Source organism: Saccopteryx bilineata, chromosome 6, assembly GCF_036850765.1.
Source record: "Saccopteryx bilineata isolate mSacBil1 chromosome 6, mSacBil1_pri_phased_curated, whole genome shotgun sequence".
NCBI lineage: Eukaryota > Metazoa > Chordata > Mammalia > Chiroptera > Emballonuridae > Saccopteryx > Saccopteryx bilineata.
In genome coordinates this window covers 32173017-32198003 of record NC_089495.1, presented here as the reverse complement: position 1 = coordinate 32198003, position 24987 = coordinate 32173017, and the positions used below count along the sequence as shown (strand labels likewise).

General features: G+C 41.2%; 1 protein-coding gene and 1 pseudogene across 2 annotated transcripts in view; both read left to right on the top strand.

Annotated features, from left to right (window-relative positions):
* Positions 1-24987, top strand: part of ZMAT4 (zinc finger matrin-type 4) — a 361668-nt gene that overhangs the window by 148009 nt on the left and 188672 nt on the right. The window lies entirely within an intron of this gene.
* On the top strand, positions 1688-23979 carry LOC136308289 (eukaryotic translation initiation factor 3 subunit F pseudogene; annotated as a pseudogene).

Sequence of the window (24987 nt, the reverse complement as noted above, 5' to 3'; positions counted from 1 at the left end):
TTTCTCAGACCTAAATACCCTTTTCACAAAAATTACGGTATATTTTATAGCTTCATATTCATTTTGAAATATCCCTTAATTTTTGTGAGCAGTATATTTGTCTGATTTCCATTGGATCTGAAGTATTCAGCATAGCTTGAGAACCTCCAATATTACTTCCACAGGTACCCAAACATTCTGATTTCGGGTTGGGAGGACTCAATTTACTCCAATCCCGCTCCTGCATTTTATTACAAAGATGACTAAGGCCCAAAGAAACCCTATGCTTTGTCCAAAACAGTCAGGCCCGAGACTAAGACTCTTCTTGCATCCCTGAGTCTTGTTCCTAGGCTTCTTCCACATATCTTGAAAATATCTTATTTTTAAGCATTGGAGCCATTGCTGGGTGCAGAGCCCAAGAGCACTGTTATTCTGGGGCAAGGTAATAATAGCAGCTGTCACTTACCAGACACTTTCCTAAGTTCTAGATACTTGCATACAGTAACACATTTCATTCTCCCACACATTTAATTTTGTACAAGGTAACCCTGAGAGAAGCAACCAGAAATAGAGAGATTAAGTGACTTGACTCTGGTCACGCAGCTGGTGAGTGGCATAGTAAAGTCTATAGAAAATAGAAAACAAAATAAAATTTCCTCTGCAAACAAGCTCACCATGTCACTTCATGAGACAGCTTGTAAGCACCTACTAAGTGCTGGGGGTATTAAGTGTTGAAGGTACCCTTCTTCGGCAGATACCGGATCTTGTGTAGGGGAGTCATTTAATACAGTGTCGACATGCATCCGGGCTACCATCTGGGCACAGGTGTGGAGTCCCAGCCTCTCCTGGCAGGATGGGACAGGACAAGGCTTCCTAGAGAAAGTGACACTGAGCTGATTCTTGTAGATCTGAGTGAGCCAGAGGAAGAACAGTGGGAAAGGCCCCTTCTGAGTGTGGAGTCAAGATGAGTAATGTCTGTAGGGAAGTAAAATTCAAAGGTATTTCTAGAATAAAAAGTGCTAGCGAGTGGCTGTGTTAGTTTCCCAGGGCTGCTGGGACAACTTACTACCAACTGGGGGGCTAAAAACAACAGAGATTTATTCCCTCACAGTGTGGAGGCTACGAGTATGAAATCAAGGTGTCAGCAGGGCCTCCTCTGGAGGCTCCGATGGGAAATCAGGCCCGTGTGAATCTCCTCGCTGCCGGCACTCACTGGCAGTCCTTGGCGAAACTTGCCTTGCTGCTACAACACCTCAGTCCATCTTCAGACGACTTTCCATGTGTCCCACCCTCTGCAGCTAAGGACGCCCATCATCGGATGCAGAGAGAGTGGATTAATGGGAAGAGAGTGGCGGTGGTGTCAAACATCAGGCTTCAGGAGTTCACTGAAAGAGTAATGGCCTTCGATGAGCATCACGGCAGCAGTGGAAAATGGGAAATAAATAGATTTGAGAGATAATTAGGTAGGTAAGAATGGAAGAGCTGAGTAATGGGTGTGACAGAGAAGATGGTTTTTGAATGGCTTCCAGGTTCAGAACTTGCACCGTTAGATGGTCACTGCCTCCTCCTTTGCCACGATAACCCTCAGTTTGGAGGCCATGACCCGGAGGGCAGAAAGATCTGAGAAGCAGGGAAGGAAGTGAGGAAAACCCATTTTTCAGAGTGTTTCATGTTGATCCAGACTAAGCGGAACTAACATTGGGTAAAGATGGAATTTGCTTCTAGCCAAGGTGTAGGGGCAACAGGGAGAAGGGACTGGTGGACATTTGTCCTCAGAGCTTCAACTCAGTCACGTCTTTCCACTTCTCTGATGGAGGGTGTGGCCAAGCCTGGGCGGGGGCAGGAAGTGGGTCCCGCAGAGGCACAAGGCAGGTGTGCTGATGTCCCAAGCCGGGACAGTGTGTTAAGTGAGCTCAAGTCAGTAACTAAGTGGAGGAACTGGGCCAAAGGTAGTACCAGAACCTTTACATCCTGACTAAGCCAACAGGAAGTTGCCTGGAGGCTTTCTAGAAAAGGGGTGTAGATGTTGGCCACATCAGAGTATGCTTCCAGCAGATCTGGGGTTATTTAAAGGGTTAACACAGCTCAGATGTGGTCATGGGACCTCAGTCCAGAAACCTCTAGAAGGTTCACCCTGTTGTTCCTTAGTTTAAAACAACAGGCAGAGTTGGTAGGTCCCATAAAGCACAGTTTTATACTCACTGAACACACTGTCCTGGCTTTGGACATCAGCACACCCACCTTGTGCCTCTGTGGACCCCTTTCTGGGCTGCCCCGGGCTGGGCCCCACCCTCCATCAGAGAAGCAGCAAGACGGCTGAGTTGAAGCTCTGAGAACAGGTCCTGAAGTTCTTTGTCTTGTGCCCTTTATATTTTCCACGGGAGAATTCCATATGATTGTTCATATTTTCATAATAAGATATTTTTCTATAAGTTTTTCTTTAAAACAATTATGGTTTTAAAGAGTCATTTTAATAAAAAAATTGTCATTTGAATGGGAAGTCTTATAGAACATGTCCACAAAATTGCACTTGAGAGATATACCTATCAAAGTGCCTTTGTTAAAAGGATATTTTGTGAAATTGGGTTAGTTCAAGAGAACATGAGGGTTATGAATAGTTTCCATAAGAACTTTCACCCGGTTCTTGGCCTTTTGTGGGCCCTCCTCTAAGAGGAAGAAGCAGAGGCAGGGAGAGGCAGGTCTCGGAGCGCAGATTCTCAGCACAAGCTGGTTCCCCAGCAGGTGCCCCTGATCAGGACCTCCCCGTCCTGACTCCCTCCCCACTTGGAGAATCCTGCTTGCCTATGTGCTGTCTCTGCCACTGGTCACTGCCTGCTGTCTCCTGTTTGTCCTAGTGGCTCGCCCCTCGTTTACCACACATTAAGGCTGTTAGCACAGTTTGTGTGGCACTCACAGGTAGCTGTCCTCAGATCCTAATCCTCTGTCATCCAGAAGAAAACAGGAACCTGTCACTCAGGAGGTTCTTGTCCAGGGGTCATCTTGGCGCTGACTCAGGGGTGAAGAGATCAAGCGTATCTACTGGGTGATCTTAAGATGTGCAAGCGCTATAGGTCAGATTCCTCAGCATGCGTCTTCCACTTGCACAGTACACGAGCCCCTGGAAATGAGTCGGAATATATTTTTGTTTAGGTGAGGTTAACTAAAAGGTTTCTGGTGCCCATACACTGGAAAAGCGCCGTTTGTTCTGTGGCTTCACTCTAATTCCAGCTCTGAACCGTTAGTTTATGTGCTGGGCGTTCTTGCCAGGGGGTGAGGAGGGCGCCCAGGAGCCTCCCAGCACCGCCGCTGACTCACCAGCACGTGGCCTCTGGCTCTTCGGCCTTCGCTTCCCTTCAGGTGTCTGGATCTCAAGCACATCATTCCTGTCTCAAAAAAATTTTTTTTTCCTTGATAGATTTCCTTGGTTAACAAGCCAGTATCTCACAAAATATGCCCCTCCCCCTTAAGTCCCAACTCTTTCCTGAAAAATTTTATCACTCATTTTTAATCAGATTCCTTTCCTTACATGTCTGGGTCCATTTATCTTCGTCTCTTCCCCAGTGGCAGCGAGGGGTGTGAGCGAATGTCGCCTCCCTTCCTTCCTTTGTCCTACATAGCACAGCGAGTCTTTCCTCTCTAACAGCTATGTCATAAATCATGCCCACTGTCTTCCCATTAAGTGACCCCGTGTGCCCATTCTGTTTCTTTTTAGTAATGTCTGGGCATTCTTCATGCTCAGAATGTTATTCTTGCAGAACAAAGAAGTCTGTTTCCTTCACTATGTTCTGCCACGTGACTAGTTTTGTTTAGGTGGATGTGTTCTTTTAGGAATACACACACACACATGCATATATATATATATATATATATATTCACACATACATACACACACACATATAAAAGATTTCCTGCTTGCCTTAGAACCAGCCAAGGGTTGTGACATTAGAATACAAGATGCATTTATAACTTTATGTGACCTGGATTTGGTGCAGGTAATGCTGAGACAATGATGGATGTCTCCTGATAAACACCAGAAAGCTTTGCAAGAATACATTTGAAAAATAGGGATGATGCACAAAGTTCTACTAATCTGAAGTAAAATGTCTCTTTGAACTTGGATCCAGAAAACTCATCTCGGGTACCTGCCCTGTGTCACGGACAGCCCTGGGAGCTCTGCATATATGATTTTACGTAATTATCAGAAGGTTTTATCTTGTGAGCATTACCGTGCCCATTTACAAATGAGATGAAGAAGGTTCAGAGGGCAGTAGAATCGAAACTGAGGTCATACACTTCTAGTCCCTTCTTCATCCTGCCGCCTCCCTGTGGCAGCCTCTGATGAACAGCATTTTATTTTCAAGAACACACTTTCACTCCTGGCTCGGCCATTTCAACATGTCGGTGATATTAATAAGGACAAGTTCCTGTAAAACGTCCTTTACGGGAGTGACTGAAGGAGTTCTTCCTCCCAGAGCCGGTGGTGGGCTGGGGCAGTGGTCATCGGGCCATGTCCCTCTCTTCCCCCGTCCCTGCTGAGAGTTGATGGCCTTACCCACCTATTAAAAATCGGAGGGGTCAAGAGGCTGTGGTGTAATGTAAGGCAAAGGCATAGGTTTGGGGAACTGCCCTGCGATTGAATCTGGCCTCCAACTTCTGCTAGCTGGGTGACCTTGGTCAAGTCCTTGGTTTTTCTAAGACTTGGTTTCCTCATCTGAAAAATAGCGACAACCACTGGTATGTTCCAGGACTACTGTGAAGAATCAGTTTGATAATGTAATCATCAAGCAGGGAGCACGGGGCCTGGTGAGGGATGGGTGCTCCGCCGCGATGCTCCCTTCTCCTTCTGATGGGCTGGATGAGGCGGAGACCTTATCTCACAGGGGAAAACACCCACCAGACTGACGAGGATGAGCTTGTGGGCAAGTTCAATGCTCTGGATTCCAAACCTAGATGCTGCGGACAGATACGCTTCCTGAAGAAGCTTTACATAATTGACAGGAATTAGAACAACTGAGAAAAAATATTACAGTGTTCAATAACATTCTTGTTTTAAAGAGCCTAAACTAATACAAACAGTGAAAAATATGTTGTTGGCATTTGCACATCGGCGCTCTGCTTGGAGGAACATGTAGGTCTTGTCATTACTTGGTCCTCCTCCAGCCCCAATATTTAAGTCTAGCCAGAAGAAGGTTAGGTATTTGGAACAGCTCTGGGTAATAGCACACACAACTTCAGCCATGTCACAGTGCACTTGGTTGTACCTCTGCCCTTCTGCTCATGGGTGGTATTATTCAGTCATGGCACGGTGACTTCAATAGATATTACAAATGTGGCTGTTTAAGCGTGTCATTCTTGAAGCCCCATTGAAACCCTCTATGGAAGCACAGGTGAGTGAACATGGTATGTGGCTATTGCTTACTTGAGATAGGAAGTGCTCCTCTTAATCTGTGACATTTTATAGCCTATCACCTTGTAATTATGTATAATCCATCTATTAGCTTTGTCTTTGTGCCAAAAGATATTTAATGAAAAAATTGTATATAAAACAAGATTATTTTTATTGTGAATTGCTGATGGAAAAAGGCATTTTTTCTTCAGTTATTAACTTGGTTTTACAGTTGACCTTTAAAGGAATGTCTATGATTTCAGGTACTCAAGAGCTTGGCAAATATTATCCTCCATATAATTGAAACAGTCATTGTAGTTTGGGTTATAAGCACTGAATATGTATCCTAAGATACAGTGCTTTTTAAATTTTTGATATTTTATTGTAAAAGGAAAAAAATCTTGTTTTATTGGTGCATTGAGTGACGGTTGACCTTTTCTTATTAAATTTCCTCTTCGCATTTCAGTTGTTCATAATCCTAGAAGGTCACTACTTGGCATTAGCAACCCCAGAAATGAATGCCATGGTATCACATCCTAGAATTGACAAATTAGTTAGTTTGATCTCTCATTATCCATTATATCCATCGCTGTAAGAGGGGATGGAAAAATTCAAGGTAGAACTCTGACCTGGAATTTCCTGAACACCAGGAAATAGGGTCTTTAGTGTGTCTTCCCTATGCATTCCTCTCTTCATACAGACTTTATATTTTTATGTTTTTAGTGTGTGTGTGTGTGTGTGTATGTGTGCATTGTGGCATACAGTCCAAGACAATAGTGCTCTGCTTTCATAGCTAATGAGGAAAAAGGAGGTAAAGGGAAGGAAAGGAGGGAGAATGGGAAAGAAATAGAGTACCACCGAGGCAAAAGTAAAGACAAATCATAGCCAAAGATCATCTGAGCCTGGGAGAGACTTTAAGGCTTCTCAGTGCAAGTCTTGTCATCTAAAAATAAAACAGAAAAGCTAGAGTCACTGTCTGTACTTCGCTGGGACATTAAAAGAGGCTGAATGATCTTGGATGAGTCACCTTCCTGTATTGTTTTCTCCCTGGACTAACTGATCACTTGTTGCTTCCCAATTTTAATAGCATGGGATTTATATATTCTCTGGAAACTGATGTTATGATTCAGAAGGAAACTGGATTGGTGGATTGTTTATAATTTCAAATATGTCTTTTCTTTTCTGTGCAATAATTATTGACCTACATAATCCATGAATCAGTGTTTTGTGCCTATTCCAGAAATAGAGTAAGTGGTGAGCAAAGCCCGACAAAGACAAGGTCTCTGCCCTCAATTGAAAGTGGCAACCCCACACGGTGCTGTGGCTGAGTGGGCCTGGTGTTGAGAGTGGTCATTCGGAAAGCAACCGAGCTGGGAACTGAAGGAAGGTTTCTCTGAACAGGGAATCTTAAGTGTTATGTAAGTGATTTCTAAGGTACATAGGCATTAACTGAGTAAAGAGGTAAGGGAGACCATTCCAGGGAGAGGGAAAAGTATTTATGAAAGTTTGGGGAGGGACAGAAAGCATCTGAGCAGGGAGCGAGGTCAGAGCAAAGCAGACAGGGAAGAAGAGCCCAGGAAGAGCACTGAGTAAGAGCCAGATCTACTTAGTGCGGTTTTTAGGGGAAGGGTGAGGATGTAATTTATCACCCAACCTGGGACAATTCTGAGAGTGAAAGAGCGCTATCAATAATGAGACTGGAACAGCAGGTGTAACCTGCTAGGTATGACCGAAGACTTTATTTAAAAGCTAGTTAAAGAAGTTTTTATCTTTATTTTAAGTGCAATGAAAATCCATTGAAGATGTCAGGTGGATCCCGGTCGGGTGCATGCGGGAGTCAGTCTGACTGTCTCTCCCCGTTTCCAGCTTCAGAAAAATACAAAAAAAAAAAAAAATCCATTGAAGAGTGAAAGCCAGGAGACTGGAATGATCAGATGTGACATTTAAGAATCACTCTGCTGCAATGTGGGGAAAAAATTGAAGGAGGTCCTAGAGTGAGTGGACATGTTGGGATCCTATTGCAGAGGTCTAGGGGGGAAGGATTAGGGTAAAAAAGCAACAACAACAATGTGGAGATTAAGACAAGTAAACAGATCTGAGAGAATTTCAAGTTAACATGTTTAGAGATGAAGGACCAACTGCAGTAAAGGCCCTAATTTGTTTCCAGCTCCTTGACCAGTAGAACCATGACAACACATATGCGTTGCACTTAGACTCTTGATGCTCTCGGACTCTGGCAGCCAGTCCGGGCCAGCTGACTGGAGGATGAGAGGACGTGAAGGCAGAGGTAGAGGACATCATAGAACTCAGGAAGCAGCCAGCGCCAGCCACCAAAGAGCTGGCTGCAAACTCAGAGAGTAGACGACCCCCTGGCTCAGACCAGGAGGACCACTTAAGTGAGCCCTGCCTGAATTGTTGACCCACCAAATTATGCACTAGATCAAGAGTGAGGAGAGAAGAGGAAAGCAAAGGGAAGGGCATGGAAGGTGAGGTGAGTTTAGAACCCTACTGCTGGGAAGATAAATGAGGCCACAGAGGGGACCTGGAGGAATACTGGGGATGCGTAGAGTAAGAAGATTACCTGATTCCTATCAGAGCAGAGACAGAGGATGAAATCAACTATAAAACAAAAATTGTGTGCATTTTACTACTGTATATTCAATAAAACAATCCTGAAGGGTCTATTTTTGTTTCCCCAAGAAGGGAGTTGAGTGCTAAGCAATATGAGATATCAAATGTCCCGTTTCTTTTTTGACCGCTGGCTCATGGGTTTGGGGGACAGTGGTCACAGATTTGTGGAGTTTTGGCTGTTTTCTGTCTATAATAATAATGCTAAGTTGACTTTTGCTCTCCCCCATGAAAACCTGCTTTTCTTCCTATATGTCCTTTTATAATTTAATAATACCAAACTTCTTCCATTTTCTCAGGCTAAAAATTATTGAATTACATTTGGCTCCACTCACCTGTCATATTCAGATCCTGCAATTCTGTCCTGTCTGACCCCGGTCACTTCATCTCTGTCCCTTCCTGCTGTTTCAAAACAAGATCAAGCCTTCATCAATGCCCACCTGGATTGATGCATCTGCCCCCTGAGCCTTGTTCTAAGTTTGTTTTTTTCTTCTACCTAACCTAGAAATTTTGCGACCAGAATTGCCTTTCTTATATTTAGATTTGCCGTTGTCCCTACCCCTTTTATAAACCTTTGATGATGCATGTTCTTGTAGAATAAAACCTAAACTTCCTGGCAGAGTACAGCTCCCTTCTAAGTGCTGATAAACTAAGGCTTGCCTCACTTGTTATATTTGTTTGACATTACATAGGAGTTGCAGAATAATAAAGGCAGAGATGGGCCAAATGATTTTATTCTCCCTTAAGTCTTTGCCAATGGCATGACTGTAGTTTTATGTCCCTGTGTGGGGATACAATTCATGAACTGTACAAGGGGTCCTACATCCAAGATGGGTGTTTCTCAATCACTTAATTAGAGGATTCTTGTGAGTTACACCTGAGCAGGACTAGGTGATGACACCAGGAATGGGTGCTGGACATGGGGAGAGAGATTTGGCCCCGTGTATTCTTCTACTTAGGACGGAAAGGATGCATCTTCAGGGACATATTATCACATTTCTTTTACCTCATTTGGGACACTTATGAGCAGGGTGTCCCTGCTATTTTATAGAAGTATAAAAGGCATTGAGCATGCTATCTAAACCAGCTGGGGACCTGCAGATAAGTCATGCCCCTTGACCTCTCCTCAACCTCCTCACTCCACCTTCCAGCTCTCAACTTTGAAGCAGGGTTGCCTTCAATGCTTGCTGGCTGGGTACCACAGGCCTTGGAGAACCCAAGACAGCCGGCATAATCTGTGAATCAATCCTCCTGCTTCCCTTGAGAAGAAAACATCTAACATGTGGGGCCGTGGAACTCCAGGTCCCAGGTAGGGCATTTTCTTCAAGGGTCCCTTAACAGGTCTTTGTTTTCTTATCCAAGTCAACCTTCTGAACTCAGCTACTGGCATTTGCCCAGGTGAACCTTAACTCATGTCACATCAGATACTCCTCATCTTGTAAGCACTCACCACTAGCCCTTCCTTCCTTCTTTCCTCCCTTCCTCCCTCCCTCCCTCCCTCTTTTCCTTCCTTCCTCCCTCCCTCCCTTCCTCCCTCCCTCCCCCCTCCCTCCCTCCTTTCCTTCCTTCCTTCCTTCTTTCCTTCCTTCCTTCCTTCCTTCCTTCCTTCCTTCCTTCCTTCCTCCCTCCCTCCCTCCCTCCCTCCCTCCCTTCCTTCTTTCCTTCCTTCCTTCTTTCCTTCCTTCCTTCCTTCCTTCCTTCCTTCCTTCCTTCCTTCCTTCCTTCCTTCCTTCCTCCCTTCCTTCTTTCCTTCCTTCCTTCCCTCCCCCCTCCTCCTTTCCTTTCTTCTTTCCCCCTTCCCTTCCTCTTTTCCTTTTCGCTGTTTACCCTCCCAAAACGACTGCCTGTTCTCCCTCTTTTTTGCCTTGAGAAACCCTTTCCTCATCCATGGTCTAGCTCAAATAGCACCTACACCATGAAGACCACTGTGACCTGTGACCCTCAGCCTTCTGTTCTGTAGTGTATCTGTGTTTTCTATATTCCAAGGGCTCTCTTCTCTCCATAAAGTCCAGAAGGGCAGGAATTCTATTATTTCTTTTCCATAATAGGTACATAATACATGTGGGATGAATGAATAAATGAATGAGAAAATAATGCTTGGGTTTTAGCCAGGCCTCTGTCAGTACAGAACATCATCACTTTTAAGGCAGATTTCTTGGCCTTCAGGAAGTGCTGAGTGGGCAACCTTGTCCAGGGCACCCTGGACTCAGCTGTCTGAGGCTGTCTGAGATCCTGGGACCTTTAGGAAATAATCAGGAAGGAAGCTCCCTGTTTAGCTGTCATCTTAGTTACTGCTTGAGTAACTGAAATGACTCAATTAAGCAAGTGTGTTAAAGCCCTGAATTCTTGTTGAAAGCTCAGTTAGTCAAAGGCTCCTTTCAAAGCTGTCTACCTTTGGCAGTCACCAAAACCAGGTTACTTTTTTGTCAAACAGAAATATTATTTTCTTCTTTAATTTTAAAAGAATATACAATTGATTATTTAATTGGTTAATTTAGTTATTTAAGTTGGAAAAAATTTACTCCTAAGAGATATTATTGTTAGCAGTATGGTACTGAGCCTTTCTGTTATTTTTAATTTTGATATATCTGCAAATATATATTATTTTGAATAAAATAAAGTTGCATTTCTATACATACATATCTACAGAGATAATATTATATGTAAACTATAAACAATACATAATATTTATATATGAACTCTACATAAAATATATACATACGCATATATTTTTGGCAGAAATGGGGTCACACAATAGATAATGTTCTGTGTCTTATTTTTTATGTAAAAAATAATTTAGTCAAATATTTAGCAGTTATCATTTTTAATGCTTTCTCTTTTTACTATTATGATGAATGAATAGTCTGCAATTTATTTAATAAATATTTTGTTAATAGATATTTATCTTATATCAGACTTTTAAACTATTTTTTGTTTACTTGGGAGGTATTTATTTAGAATAAAGTCCTGCGAATGGCATCGCTGTGTTAAAGTATATGCAAATTTCAGCTTTTTGAGACTTGTTTGGAGGTTCTAGCAGGGGAGCGCAGCTACTCGTATACCCTTGACCGAAGAACGGTCCTCTCCTCTAGCAGGGAAGGTCGTCCTCTTCGACCTAGCACGCAGCTTCGGGAGGGACGCACATGGAGCGGTGAGGGAGGAAGGGGACATCCGCCTAGCCAGCCAGATCAGCCGAATCAACCCTGGCAATCAATGGGGTGACAGATGTCGCAGCCAGATCGCCCTCACATCCTCAGCTTTTTGATAGTCTGTAGCCACGTTGTCCTCCAGAAAGTTTGTACTGATGGGTATTTCCACTATCAATGTATGAAAGTGTCCATTTTACCTCGTCCTCATACATACTAGATATGATTAATCTTTTAAAGCTTTGCTAATATGATAAGTAAAATAAAATGTTATTTATTTGATACTTTGCTAGTAAGGTTGATCATCATGTCTTGTGGTTAAATCTATTTTTAAAAAATTTTCATAACCTTTTCCAAATTTTATATTATATCATCTATTTTTAAATTATTGACTGTTGTATTTTGTATTTTTCCCCCCACATTTTATGTAACTGTCTTTGAACTTTGAGGGATGTGCGTGTGTGTGTTTGTGTATGTGAGTGTGGGTGTGTGTATTTCTCCAAGGCCAGTACTGTTCAAATGAGGTTTTGCTAAGGAAGATAAAATCCAAAATGAACTGAAATAGATTCTTCCAGAATGTATGAAGATTAGACAGAGGCACTGGATATTTGGGGGAGCACCTTTGAATTTGATGTTCCTGCACATCAGCAAATGCATCTCTGCTCCTGGTCCTCATTCCGTTCACATTTGTGCCCATCTGTTCAGTTTCTTTGCACAGTTTTTAACATGAGTCCACGACCTTCCAAGGGATTTGTGGGTAGAATTCTAGAGATTTGTGAATTTATTTGAAAGTAAATTACATCTTTATCTGCACTAGCATCTTGAAATTTAGTATTTCTTTTGATTATAAATCTGAGCAGCAGACCATAGTGATATTAGCATTTCCTGACACCTGACACTATAAAAAGCACCAATATTTTAAAATCACATTACTGTGATTGAAGACACTAATATCATTAATGTTCCTCACTTAATGAAACTAGATCTTGTTATTTTATAAAGAAGCATATACGTTATGCTATCTTTTTTTTATCACAGAAAACATTAAATACAGTATTTTAATAGTTACATTTCACTCCAATTTTTTCCTCTTATAATCCTGTGCATTTTGCTTTATGCATTTAAAAACATTATTTGGGGGAGGGTCTCTAGGCTTCACCTGACATCCAAAGGCATACATGGCACACACAAGTTAAGTCCTGAGCTGGAGACAGTGTTCAAGTTACTAGAAGATGCTAACTTGCTCCTTGGCGAGGAGGAGTTAGGGTTCCTTCCTTTGCCTTGACTCTTTTCCCTGCATCCTTACTGGCTCTCTGGGATATTTGTTGTAAGCGCCCTGGAAGCTTTTAAATGTTATATCAAATATATTAACACTTACCCACATTAAATATATTTTAATTAGGAAAATATGAAATAATTATAATTTATTTTTAAATTTACTTGGTAATGGAATATTAACTTAATTTACAATTGACTGCAATTTTTTTTTTACAACCATCGTGCTTACTCAGGGATTCTTGCAACGTGGGAATATCTAACACACAAATTGTTTTCTAAATGTAATGAAATTTTTATGAACACTAAATTTAACAATTAATGAAGTTGACACAATGATACATTTTGAGTACATTTAATTAAACATTTAGTTATAGCAATTTTGGAGTTTTTTTATTTTGGAGCCAATTTTGTTGGGTTTTTTTTTTACAGTTTGTGTGTAGGTCAGGGAAAGCACCTAGGCCCGGAGGCCTGTGTCTGTACTGCTGGTTGGATGCCTTGCTGAGGGGCTAATGAACAGCCTTTACACTCAGAACACATCGTCCACCACCTTTACTCAACTGAAAACTCTCTGTCCATGTGGAGGTCACTCTCCTGCCACCATCTAAATGAGCAGGCACTGTTGGCTTCCCCGTTTGCCAGGGGGCCTGAAGTATTGTTAGCGCATGCCCAGCTCCTGCTTGCTGTTTCCACTTTTCCGCCCTCACGCAAAACACCCTCTGGCCCGTTTCCGGCACGGCTCCCTGCCTGTCTCCCGTCACTCTGCCCCTCTCTCACAGTGGCTGGAAGAGCCTTCTAAGCTGCACAACTCATTTCTTCGTGATCTTTCCCTTGTTCATACCCCTACCTCCCCTCTCGCCCTGCTCTCCTTCCTGTGGGCTGCCCCCCTTTTGCTCCTCTAAACTTGTGGTGCCTTGTAAAATACTCCCTACAATTTTTTGAGGCTTCTGCTTTTCCTGTTTTTCTCTAACTTGACTCTCCATCCCTCCTAGCCAAGAATCGGGCCCTTCATTTTGCATCCCCCGTGCATGGACTAGACTTTTCTCACATGTTGTACACAACTGAAGTTTACTGAACAAATAAATGAGACTGCCAGAGTGCTACTCTGAGATGGTTAGCTAAAACTTACTGCTGAAAGATAACGATAGCAATGCTGGGAAAGCAAAGGCTGCTGGGTATTATCCAAATTTTAGGGAAAGTGCCTGCCATTTTCTTACTGAAGGTTGCTCCTCGTTATCAGTACACCATAGTCAACAGGGTCCCTTTCTCTGCATCTCGTGCATTTTAATGGTGGGTTCATTGTGGCAGGCCAGCAAAGGTTAGAGGAGCTGCCATCATTTTAACCAGCAAGCCTTATATGTTTTCTTGGACTCAAACCTCAGCCAGCAAATGTATGCTTGTAGTGGTTTTCTTTCCCTATATTCCTGAAGCCACCACGAGCTCGGGTGAGGGGAGTTTGATTCTTCCTCAAACTACCTGATGGGCTATCGTTCTAAACAGTTAGAAGGTGAATGTTTCATTGTGTGTCTGCTGCTCTGCATCATAGCATCACCACATACACTGCTGTACTTCTCAACTGCCCTAGTTATGTTCCTCCATAATTCATCTTAGAAGACCCGATTTCCAGTTTCATCTCAGCTACGAACTTCTTGTTGTGACCTAGGACAACTCACTCAGACTCTGTGCTTGTTTCTTTTTCTGTAGGAGGAAGATGCTTTCTGAGTTGCTGTCCAGGCATGCTGTTCTGGGGCTCAGTGTTGTGGTGGTGCCCGTAGCTAAACACTCCCATGCTTTTGTTTGTAGTCTTTTAGCAGGGAGATACTGACCTCACTGTTCTAAGAGGATTATCGGCTTCACTGAGCACCACCACTCTTTGCAAATTATGATGGGTGCCTGCATGTCCACTCTCTGGGAGGAGAGCTGGAAAGTGGCTTCAAATCCAAATGTATATCCTCAAGCTTCACATTAGGTTAAACTTCTGAAGCCAGCTCTCAAACATTCATATCCATTTTCTAGTACACTAGAAATAATATTACTCATACCCTGTATTTTAGTAATGCTTAAAAATATCTGGGGTTATTGAAAATGGGCTATTCTAGATGAGAGTTTTTGTCAGATAATTGGCTATTACTCTTGTGGGCACTTAAAATGAATATTTAACCATTTTGATGGAAATCTTTATAAAATGTATGGGACATTATCTTGTCTTCTATAAGTAGAAAATATTGAATGTAACTTAAAATTTCTGTGTGACTAAGGTCATCTCTTTTATTTTTTTATTTGATAAACGTTTATTGAACTCCAAATATATGCCAAGCTCTGTGCTCAGCTTTGGGAGGTCAGTATCTTCATTTGCAGATTTATCACCACCCAAACTTCCTTATTGTGTCTCCACTTTTTTTACAACATGACTGTTTGGCCATTATATATTAAATCTGGAGCTTTGAGCAATGGTAAGCTAAAGTTTCTGCCTAGAACATCAGATTTAGTGAGCAATTCAGATTGTCACATGCTCAGTTAAAAGCTGAGTCGGCTGTGCCTCAGACCAGCCTTTCAGTCATCTAGTTGTGGGTCTTCTCCTAACAAAGAGTTGGAAACAGTTTTTGTTCTTCAAAATTCACACTCAGCAGGCTCTATAATTCTGTGGTCATAGCAGAAACTGATTTTGTTGTATTATATTCAATAAAAATTGACACAGAGCTCATTGATGTGTTTAGGGTGTTTTTAAAATCTTTGCACGTTCGTTTAATTCCAAAACCAAAAATATTTGTTGCAGTATTCAAATAAGAGAGCATTGTTGGCGAAAAAAATTAATTTCTATGTTAAAATTTGAAAGATTTCTCACATTTTGGACAAGACAGATTTCTTTTGGTAGAGGACTTTTCAAGGTTGGCTTCTGGAATAGCTATCTGTAGTCTTTTTTTTAAATTTTTTATTAATTTTAATTTATTGTGTTTACATAGATTCAAGTGTCCCACTGAATATAACACCCTCACCCCCCACTCTTCTGTCTATAGTCTTAAGGAATAGTGTTCTGGAGAAGTTGCTGTAAAATGAAAACTGAATCCTGTTTCCTCTTGACTTTCACTATAAACTTGGACATACTTTTTTTAAAATAAGGGGTTAAGAGAATAGACGAATGGGTTTTTCTCAAGAGAGAGGATTGACTGGGCTGGTCTTCCTGAACATTAGAACATGCTGGCAGGCTACTTTTACTCTTTTTGTCTCTCCTTAGTAGCACCTATCAGATTCAGAATCTTTCCACTGGGACAGTGGGCTTTTTCTTAACAATGGACAATTTTTCTTTATGTGAAACTCATTAAGGTCTATGTTCAAATATTCTAGATATTTTTTTTACAGAGTTTCATGAAATTGATTGTAGTTCACAAGTAGATGCCAATAATAAACTACACATTTCGCATAATGGATCTTAAAATAGACCCATCCCTCTTCTTAAGGGCCATTAAAATTGGGTGAGCGTGTTTTGGTTGTTCTAGTAGGATTTATAGGCATTGAGCAGGAAATGACCAGTGTTGCTAAATGTCTTACACTGTGAAGGGCAATATTGAACAGGTAAGAAGAGTCCCATCTAAATCGCTAAATGTATGCCTGTTGAGAAATAAAATTTTTACTTTGACGTTTATTGACATCTGGCAAGACACTCTTGTAGGCATGGAGAATGCAGTGAACTAGCGAAGTCTCTGTCCTTGTAATGTAACAGATTGGTGTTCTCTTGGTTTCAAGAGTTCATTTAGGTGTGTTTTACTTCAGTTTAGTGTAGTTTTGTTTTGTTTTGAGTGTGGATTTGGAAACCAACTGCGCAAATGGCTTTATGTACAAGGGAGATGGGGACATATCAGAACTTTACAATTTTTTTAAAAAGAGTATTATTTTTATTTTTAATCTTAAAATGTGTAAAATGATTTTTGATTTAATATAAAATATAACAGTAAGATAACTAAAGGTATATACCTCATTTAAAATTTTTGAAATAATTTTAGAAATTTGTAAGAAAACTAATAATTATTTTAAGAGTATCTTTTTATTTATTTGTGGTTTATTTTGAGAAATAATTGTTCTTACGCCCTGACCTTTCTGGTGATCTCTCATTTTGTCTTTTCAATGCCTGTATCTTCTCTGGATTTTCCATCCAACTCAACATGTTCTTAACTGAGATCATCATCTCACCAAAATAATTTCCCCTCCCCAGCTACTATTCTATGACAGGGAGTATCACTGTTCTTCCAGTTCCCCAAACTCACACTCTCTGTTGTACTCAGCTCTTCTCCTTCATGTGTCTAAACTGAAAGTCATAAATTATTGTTCTTGAAGTGACTGCAAAGTATAGCTTGTCTTGCCACATATAAGCCTTGTAACATGAAACTCTACTAGAGTGTACCATTTTTCTTGTCTTGCTTCCAAACACACACTCTCTGGACACAGGAATCCTGACTTTAAATTTCAGAAGGGACATTTCAATATCTAGAGAAGTTATTCATCTTGGTACTTAATAGCACTGATGAGAGAATGCATTGTGAATTATCATATCCATACTCTTATAGGAGCAATATTTGGTTTCCCATATAGCCTTATGTGGGTTTTCATCATAGTCTCCAGTTCCTACTTGTAAAAGAATTGCAGAGTAACCTGTATAAGCAATGCCAAGGAAATTGCTTCTGAATTGACCTTGTCTAGAGCTTCTATGAGGCTCCCACTGCTCTTGCCCCAAAGGGTTTGGACTGCTATGGAATGTCCACTCCTTCCTTACTCCAGACCCTCATCCATAACTTGATCTTGATTTGCTTTTATGTAAAAGGTGGCATTGACCACTGCATTTACTTAGCTGTTGCGGTGGCATCACTATGCTACAATTCTGTCACTCTCACCTGTTGTGTGTGTCTGCATCTTCCCTAAGGCCATTGATGATGGGGCCACTGGAAACTCCTTTGGGAGCCACCTCCTGTTTGAAGCCACAACTGACCATGTACACTCAGTTTGGGTAGCACTATGATTTGTCTTGTATAGCACAGTTTAGTTCCCTTTAGGCAACTAAGTGTGACATTAATTCTAAGTATACTCCTTGTGTAACTCTACATGTCTTAAGGCTCCTGTTCCTTCTCTACCAAAGTATGGTGATGTGTTTTTATCTGATACTGCTGTTCTCAATCTTCTTTCCCTGTCCTTGATGCTTAGTATTTCAAAAGCAAACATGGCAGTCATTAAATAAGCATTAATATCATTATTTTCTTTGCAGAAAGGTTCCTAGATCCTGGTTGCCTAACAAATCATGCAGTCCTGACCCTGGAGCATTTATGGCTCTTCTTGATTCATCTTCAGCTTACCTTTACAACTTTATTTTCAACTTCCACTCTCTTGTTCAACTTCCATACTCAGATAAATGAATTCCTTTGCTGTGTCATGGACATTCCTTATAGCTCTCTGTCCTCATTGTTTGCTCACCTTTTTATGCATGTCTAGCTTGTTCATCTTTTCTGTTTGCTATCACTAACTTAAAATCTTCTTATATCTGAATGTCAGTGAGGCTGCCATCCTCTTCGTGAAGCTTTCCTTGAATTTTCTGCTAGAAATATTATCACCACCATTCTAATGTTCATCACATCTTGTTTTTAACCTGTCACCTACTGGATGTAGCTAACTATTAATATGTGTCTTCAGGGGTATCTACTCCTCAAGGATCTTGTATCACTCATAGTATGGTTCTGTACTCATGAGAAGGCTCAGAAAACATTTGTTGAGTAAATAAATTGAATGAATGAATGAAAAATAGTTGAGTAAATAGGAAATTCTTTATTGAGGCAAATAACATTCTGTTAATTTAGACATGTTTGAAAGTTGCCTTTCATAATTAATGTTTCTTAAGATGGAGCCCACCTTTAATAGTTATCAGGAATGCATGCATATGTCATTCTTAATGAAATCTGAAAGCAGTGCCTAAGGCTTTGCATAGAGTAGCAATTCTCTTTTGCCTGCCCCTGAAATTGCCTTGACACAATTTTAATAACCTATGACTGCCCAACAAACCCAAAAGCTTCTGCATTTCAGCAACTTGTTAACAGTCCCCCGAACAACTCTAGTTAATTCTGTAGAATATATAAGATTCACTTTGAAGTGTATTATATTATTAACACAAGTTTTGTGAATTAACATTTTGACTAAGCATGCATTGCAAATTAGCCAGAGTTACTCTTTCTGGCAACATTTTTTAAATGAACATGATAGAGTTTCAAGGCATTTTAAGACAGAAGTAAACTATATTAGGGTTTTTATTTTTCTCGAAGATCTAATGAAAGTCCAAGAGTGGATCTATTCTGACCACTGAACCCCCTGTAATGGCTTTCTCCCTGTGAAGATGGATTCAGGTTCTTATAAAAGACTGTCCGTTTAGTTGGACTGTGTTAAGAATTCTATGTCACCCCATTAAAATTAATAATTAAAAAATATTTTTTTTCTAAAGTTAACAGCAGGAGGTCCCACTTGGCCTGTGCTTGCCAGGTGTCCCTGGTTCCCAACCTCTACATTCCTCTTCTTACCACAGTGGAGGCCACTGGGGTGTGCTGGCCTCAGGCCCTTTCTGGGAAGGGGCGAGAAAGGTCTGTTCCACATCTCTTCAAAGCAGCATCAGTCATGCTTGCTTGCTTCAAGACTTAGCCTGACCTCATGGACCTTTGGCTAGTTTAAATAGCTATTAAGCTGCCCTTCTTTCTCTGTCCCTGTCCTATCTTGATGACTTAGCTGCCACTCTAGGGCAGGAACCCAGTCCTGCCAGTCCCCATGCCTCTTGGACATAAGGGTTCTAGACACAAATCCAGCCCCATAGCTTGGACCCTTTTTCCCACAAGCCAACTGTCCTAATGCAGGTGCCTTTTTTTCTGCTTGTACTTCTAAGGGCTGAAGCCCCAGGACCCTCACTGTGTGCTGTTTGGCACTATCAGATGCCATCTATCTGTCTGAGCCTACTCTCTCTTGCTTCCTGGGTCTGCTTGCCTCCCAGTACCCTCACTCTGTTCGAGCTTCTTGTTGCAGGTACTTTCTCAGGACCCTTTTTGTCTCTGAGCCAGTCTGTTTGCACTTCTTTTGGGTGAGGGAAGGAAAGGGGAAGAAGCTATTTCTCAGTGTTGCCCCAGATCCTCATGAGACCCTTGCCAGGACCACACTAATCAGATCTTCTACACTTAGGTCTGAACCCTTTGAGAGAACATACATTGGAAACATCCTTAAAAATTCACATACATAGAAATATGCAATGAGTACAACCAAGTATTTTAATGACAATGAAGAATTAAGAGTTGAGAATGTATTAGGTTAAGCAAATCAAAAAGGTCATCATATGATGGCATATTTGTGCACACATATAGAAACTTTCTATTTTGATATGATGAAAACCTAATAGGCCCATCTTTAAAAATGAGGGATATATTTATATCAACTTATCTTCAACCAGTTTTCCTTTTATGTATTTTTATCAAGTTTTTGTACATGTTAGGTCATTAGTAAAACTAAAGCAGAGAGTGCTGATCTAGTTTACCTTTCTGCATTCCTCAAACAAAGACTGCTGTGCTTTCTCAGTATGTTTTTAGGATGCTAGAGCCCTTTAGGTGTGGGAAAGATTTTATTCTGCAAATATTTATGAATTCATGAATATGGACTTCCTTTCATGAATGCCTGTGATAAATATTCAATTTACCCTTCTATTATTATGGATTATACTTTTTCTTTTTACTCTAAGTTAAAACAAATATGCTCATATCACATGAAATTCAAGTTGAGCCCTTTGTGAATCACAAGTCTACAGATTTTAAACATGATATGGTAATTCAAGCATACTACTGTTTACACATGATAAATGATGTTCTAATCGATGCCAAATAATTTATTTTTTAAATATTGAGGCTTCAAGAAAAAGATGTACAAAAATAGCACTAATATGAGTTAGCAGAAAGTTCTTTATTACTTTGAATATTGATTGGCTATTTAGTATTTAGTCAGAGCATATGGATAAGTAACTGCAATTTGAGTTTATTTTTATTATTTAACATGGCTGACTCGTAAGAATGATTATAGAGCTGATAGTTTTTCTGCCTACATTTCAAAATTTATATATATAATGCAAGTACTTCCATGTAATGTAAGAGATTTTGTCTCTTCTAGCCTAAAGGTCAGAAGCAATATATAACTCTCCCATTCAGATGCTAGATATGACAGAGGTAATTAACTGTCCTCCAAGAGATTTATGCTTCACTTTCCAGAGTACAGAATTGTCACTGACAAGTGTCTTTCCAGCTAACGACCTTACTTCTAACCCTTCTTACATTTTTATGAGTCCTAATACAGGCTCTCACCAATGGTATGTGTGCGACAGTTTATAGATAAAGAAATTTGTGATTTTTCATATAATGCAGTAGTGTTCAGCAACACAAAGGGAAGAACTACTGATTTATTCAGTAACCTGAGATTCAAAATATTGTATTGGGCAAAAGACGCTAAAGACAGAAGGATACATATTGTATAATTCTATTTACGTAAAGTCCAAGGATAGTTTAATCTGTGGTGATAGAAATCATCAAGCAATTGCCTGGGAGGGGATGCTCAATTGGCTAGAGAAAGCACTAGGGAATTTTCTGTATTAAGGGAGTTGGTGATATCTTATTTTGGATAGCGATTATTACACAGATGTAACAATTGTTGAAACTCAGTGAACTGAACATTTAAGATTTGATCATTTATGTGTGTAAATTATCCATCAGTAAAAAAGGAGTTGTGCTTTCTCTACTCTTTTTTTTCTACATTCTCTAACTCAGCAGTTCTCAACCAGAAGCAGTTTTATCCCCAGGGGACAGTTGGCAGTTTTTGATTGTCATGCTTCTGGGTCTAGTGGATAGAGACCTATGATGCTTCTAAACATCCTACAGTGAGTGCACAGGATGGCCCTCCATGACAAATATTATTCTAAAATGTCAGTAGTGCCAAGGTAGAGGAGTCCTGCTTTAACTAAATGCAGATGACTCTGAGTCGTCAGAGAAGGATGAACCCACAAGACGGAGAGATTGTGGCCACCCACTGTCCTGAAACACCAGCAGTGGATGTTATATGAGCAAGAAATAAATTTTTACTGTGTTAAGCATGAAAATATTAGTGTTTGTTTTAGTGGCTAGCATCACTTTGACTAATATATCAGACTTTAAAATGTTTATACTAAAAACAATATTTATTACAATGTCCTCTTTATTAGTGGACATGAGTGAAATGTGTTTTAAGTCCAAATATCAAGCAGAACTATGCTTCTTCTAAACCAGTATTGTGATTTTATATCATGGACATGGTGGTTTTATGATTTTACTGTGTTTTTCTTCTTGCTTCAAACAATAGAAAGCTTAGAGCTCAGTTTTTAGGAGGTTTTTACAAGCAAATCTCCAGGAATATATGGCATGTATCTCTCGGTACTCCCTTACCTCTCTCCTTAATGTTTTCCTTCCCTTAATTTCTACTACCACCAATTCCCATGACTACTTATTTGGCCTTTTCGTATTTAATTTTTTTAAATTACCTCATATTTTTTGTGTATAAATGCAGCTTATAAATATAAAAAGCATCTAAATAAAATATTTATTTAAATGCCCCCATGCTCTTTTATCCAAGGTTTTGAATTAATAATGATTTTTGTATCTCAGACCTTGAGGAAATTTTTCATCTTGTCTTAACCTTGTAAGGTTCAGAGAGATAAGATTATGCACTCAAATTTGTAGTGATTGTTCATAACACTATTTTTATTTTTTAAAATAGAAAGTATTCTCTACTATATATATATATATATATATATATATATATATATATATGAGATATATTTTGTACATAGGGTACAACTTGCTGGTCACTAATTGGATGTACCTTGTGAGTTATTTCTCTAGTGGTGAAAGGGAATTCATGCCAATCGATAACAGACATCATTGGTAACCTACTCAACATCTATCCTCCCTCTCCTTTTTCCTTCTGGCAGAACCCTAGTTTTTTTCTGTTTTATGTATTCATTCTTCTTAGCTAAGCCTAAGCTCCAGGGGACAGACATCAATCCCAGCACCAAGGACTGCATCATGATCTGAGTAAGCAGTGGTCCCTGTGTCCTTGTCAGTCACTCTTCCAGCTACTGAGATACAGGGCAAGACAGCTGAGGGTGGGCGTGGCAGTTATGGGAATAGTTTTTCTCTAAAAATAGACAGGAGGAAAGATTGTTCCACTGCTACTGGACATTGTTGTGTCAGCATGAAACGACTAGAATTCTAGCAGCCGTCTTACAGCCTCAAGGAGAGGTAGTCTGAAGCACAAATGAGGCAGACTAAGCAGAGCAGGCCAGGAGGGCCCAAAGAACCTGAGTATTTGTTGAGCTGCCAAGCCACTAACAAAACTACCCCTGGTGTTAAATTACTTCTCAACAACTCTCAGCAAGACTGCCACTGCGGCAGTATCAGCGGGTGTCCGCGACCACTCCAGCCCCAGCTGTAGCCCCTGATTAGCTCCTGGCCTGGCCCCGACCTCAGTTCCAGTGCTGGCTCTGGCTCCAGCTCTGGCTCTGGCTCCTGCTCCAGCTCTTGCTCCAGCTCCAGCGCCAGCACCAGCACCATTGCTAAACCTGGCAGCGGCAGCGGCTGCAGCCACAGCTCCGGGACAGACCCCGGCTTCCGCGCCAGCCCCACCGCAGACCCCGCTGCAGTCATTGTCTGGTCCTGCTCTATTAGGCCCCTCCCCCCGGCCGCCATGTAGTCCAGCTGTCATTTTGGCTTCCATCGTGGACAGCTACGAGCAACATAACAAGGGCCCTGCTTGAGTTATCGGAGCCCTGCTGGGAACCATTGACAAGCAGTGGTTCAGTGGAAGTCAATTGTTTTTCAGTCCTGCACAATGAGCCAGAAGATGAGGTAGCTGTTGACATGGAGACTGCTATGAACATGTAATTAATTGCACAGAAAGTCTCTCCAAATGAGCTCATCCTGGGCTGGAACCCACAGGCCATGACATCACAGACCACTGTGTGCTCTTCCATGACTACTACAGACAGGAAGCCCCACCCCCATTCACCTTACTATGGACACGAGCCTCCAGAATGGACGCGTGAGCGTCAACGCTGTGTCAGCACTTTAATGAGTGTCCCTGGGGGCGACCATGGGGGTGATGTTCATACCTCTGACAGTGAAATATGTGTATTATGACATTCTATGCATTGGTATTGACCTGATCATGAAGACCTGTTTTAGCCCCAACTGGATGATTAGACTCTCAAATGACTTGCAACAGTAGCAGGGTCATTGGCTCACATCCCGGATGCTGTAAGCACAGTGTAGCAGGATGTGGAAGATGTGCTGTCTAGAAAGATGTCAACTGACAATCCTGTGGGTCACTTCTTAATGAGTCTTGCTAACCCTAGTACCCAAGATAGTTCCAGAGGACTTTGAGACCATGATCAACAACAATATCAATGACCTGCTGATGGTGACCTGCCTGGCCAATCTCATAGTCACAGGTTGCCCTCGTGAGAAACTTGGAAACTTGTGAGTGGGCCCAAGCAGAGCTCCTACTTTGGCCCAACTCTAGGACTCATAATGAAGTGCAGTTGACTTCTTGTGGTTTGAGTCACACAGAGTCAACTGCTTGTGACTTTAAATAAACATAACCTATCTTTTGTTTAAAAAAAATTGCCTCTCAACCTACCATATGAATAAATAAAATCTTTAGAGCAGTTGATTCGGAGTTTTATTTTACTTGCAGTTAAAAGTGTCCTTCCAAAATATCTTTTTCTACATATCTGATCACGTAAGGTAGCCTTGACATGTACAGTGTTCCTGTTGTGGCCAGTGTGAGAACATAAGGCTCAGAAGTTGCTCTAAGAAGCCAATCTCACTAGCGTAAGCACTTAGGATAGGGGTTGGAAAACTAGTTCTGAAATGGGCCAGAAGGTAAGTATTTGGGGCTTTGTGAGTCATAGAGTCTCTGTTGTAACTACTCACCTCTCCTATGGTAGTGTGAAAGCAGCCTTCAATACACATATACACATAGCAAACGAGTACTGTGATCCAACAGACTTGTTTACAAAAAGCAGGCAGTGACTAGATTTGGGCTAGGGGCCATACTTTGTTAACCTCTGTCCTAAAATACATTCTTAGCCCTGGCTGGTTGGCTCAGCGGTAGAGCATCGGCCCAGCATGTGGAAGTCCTGGGTTTGATTCCTGGCCAGGGCACACAGAAGTGCCCATCTACTTCTCCACCCTTCCCCCTCTCCTTCCTCCCTATTTATCTCTTCCCCTCCCGCAGCCAAGGCTCCATTGGAGCAATGTTGGCCTGGGCGCTTAAGATGGCTCCACGGCCTCCAGCTCAGGTGCTATAATGGCTCCAGCCACAATGGAGCAAGCCCCAGATGGGCAGAGCATCACTCTCTGGTGGGCATAATGGGTGGATCCCGGTCAGGCACATGCAGGAGTCTAACTGCCTCCCCGCTTCTAACTTCGAGGGGGGAAAAATATTATATATATAAAATAAAATAATATATATATAAAATAAAATAAA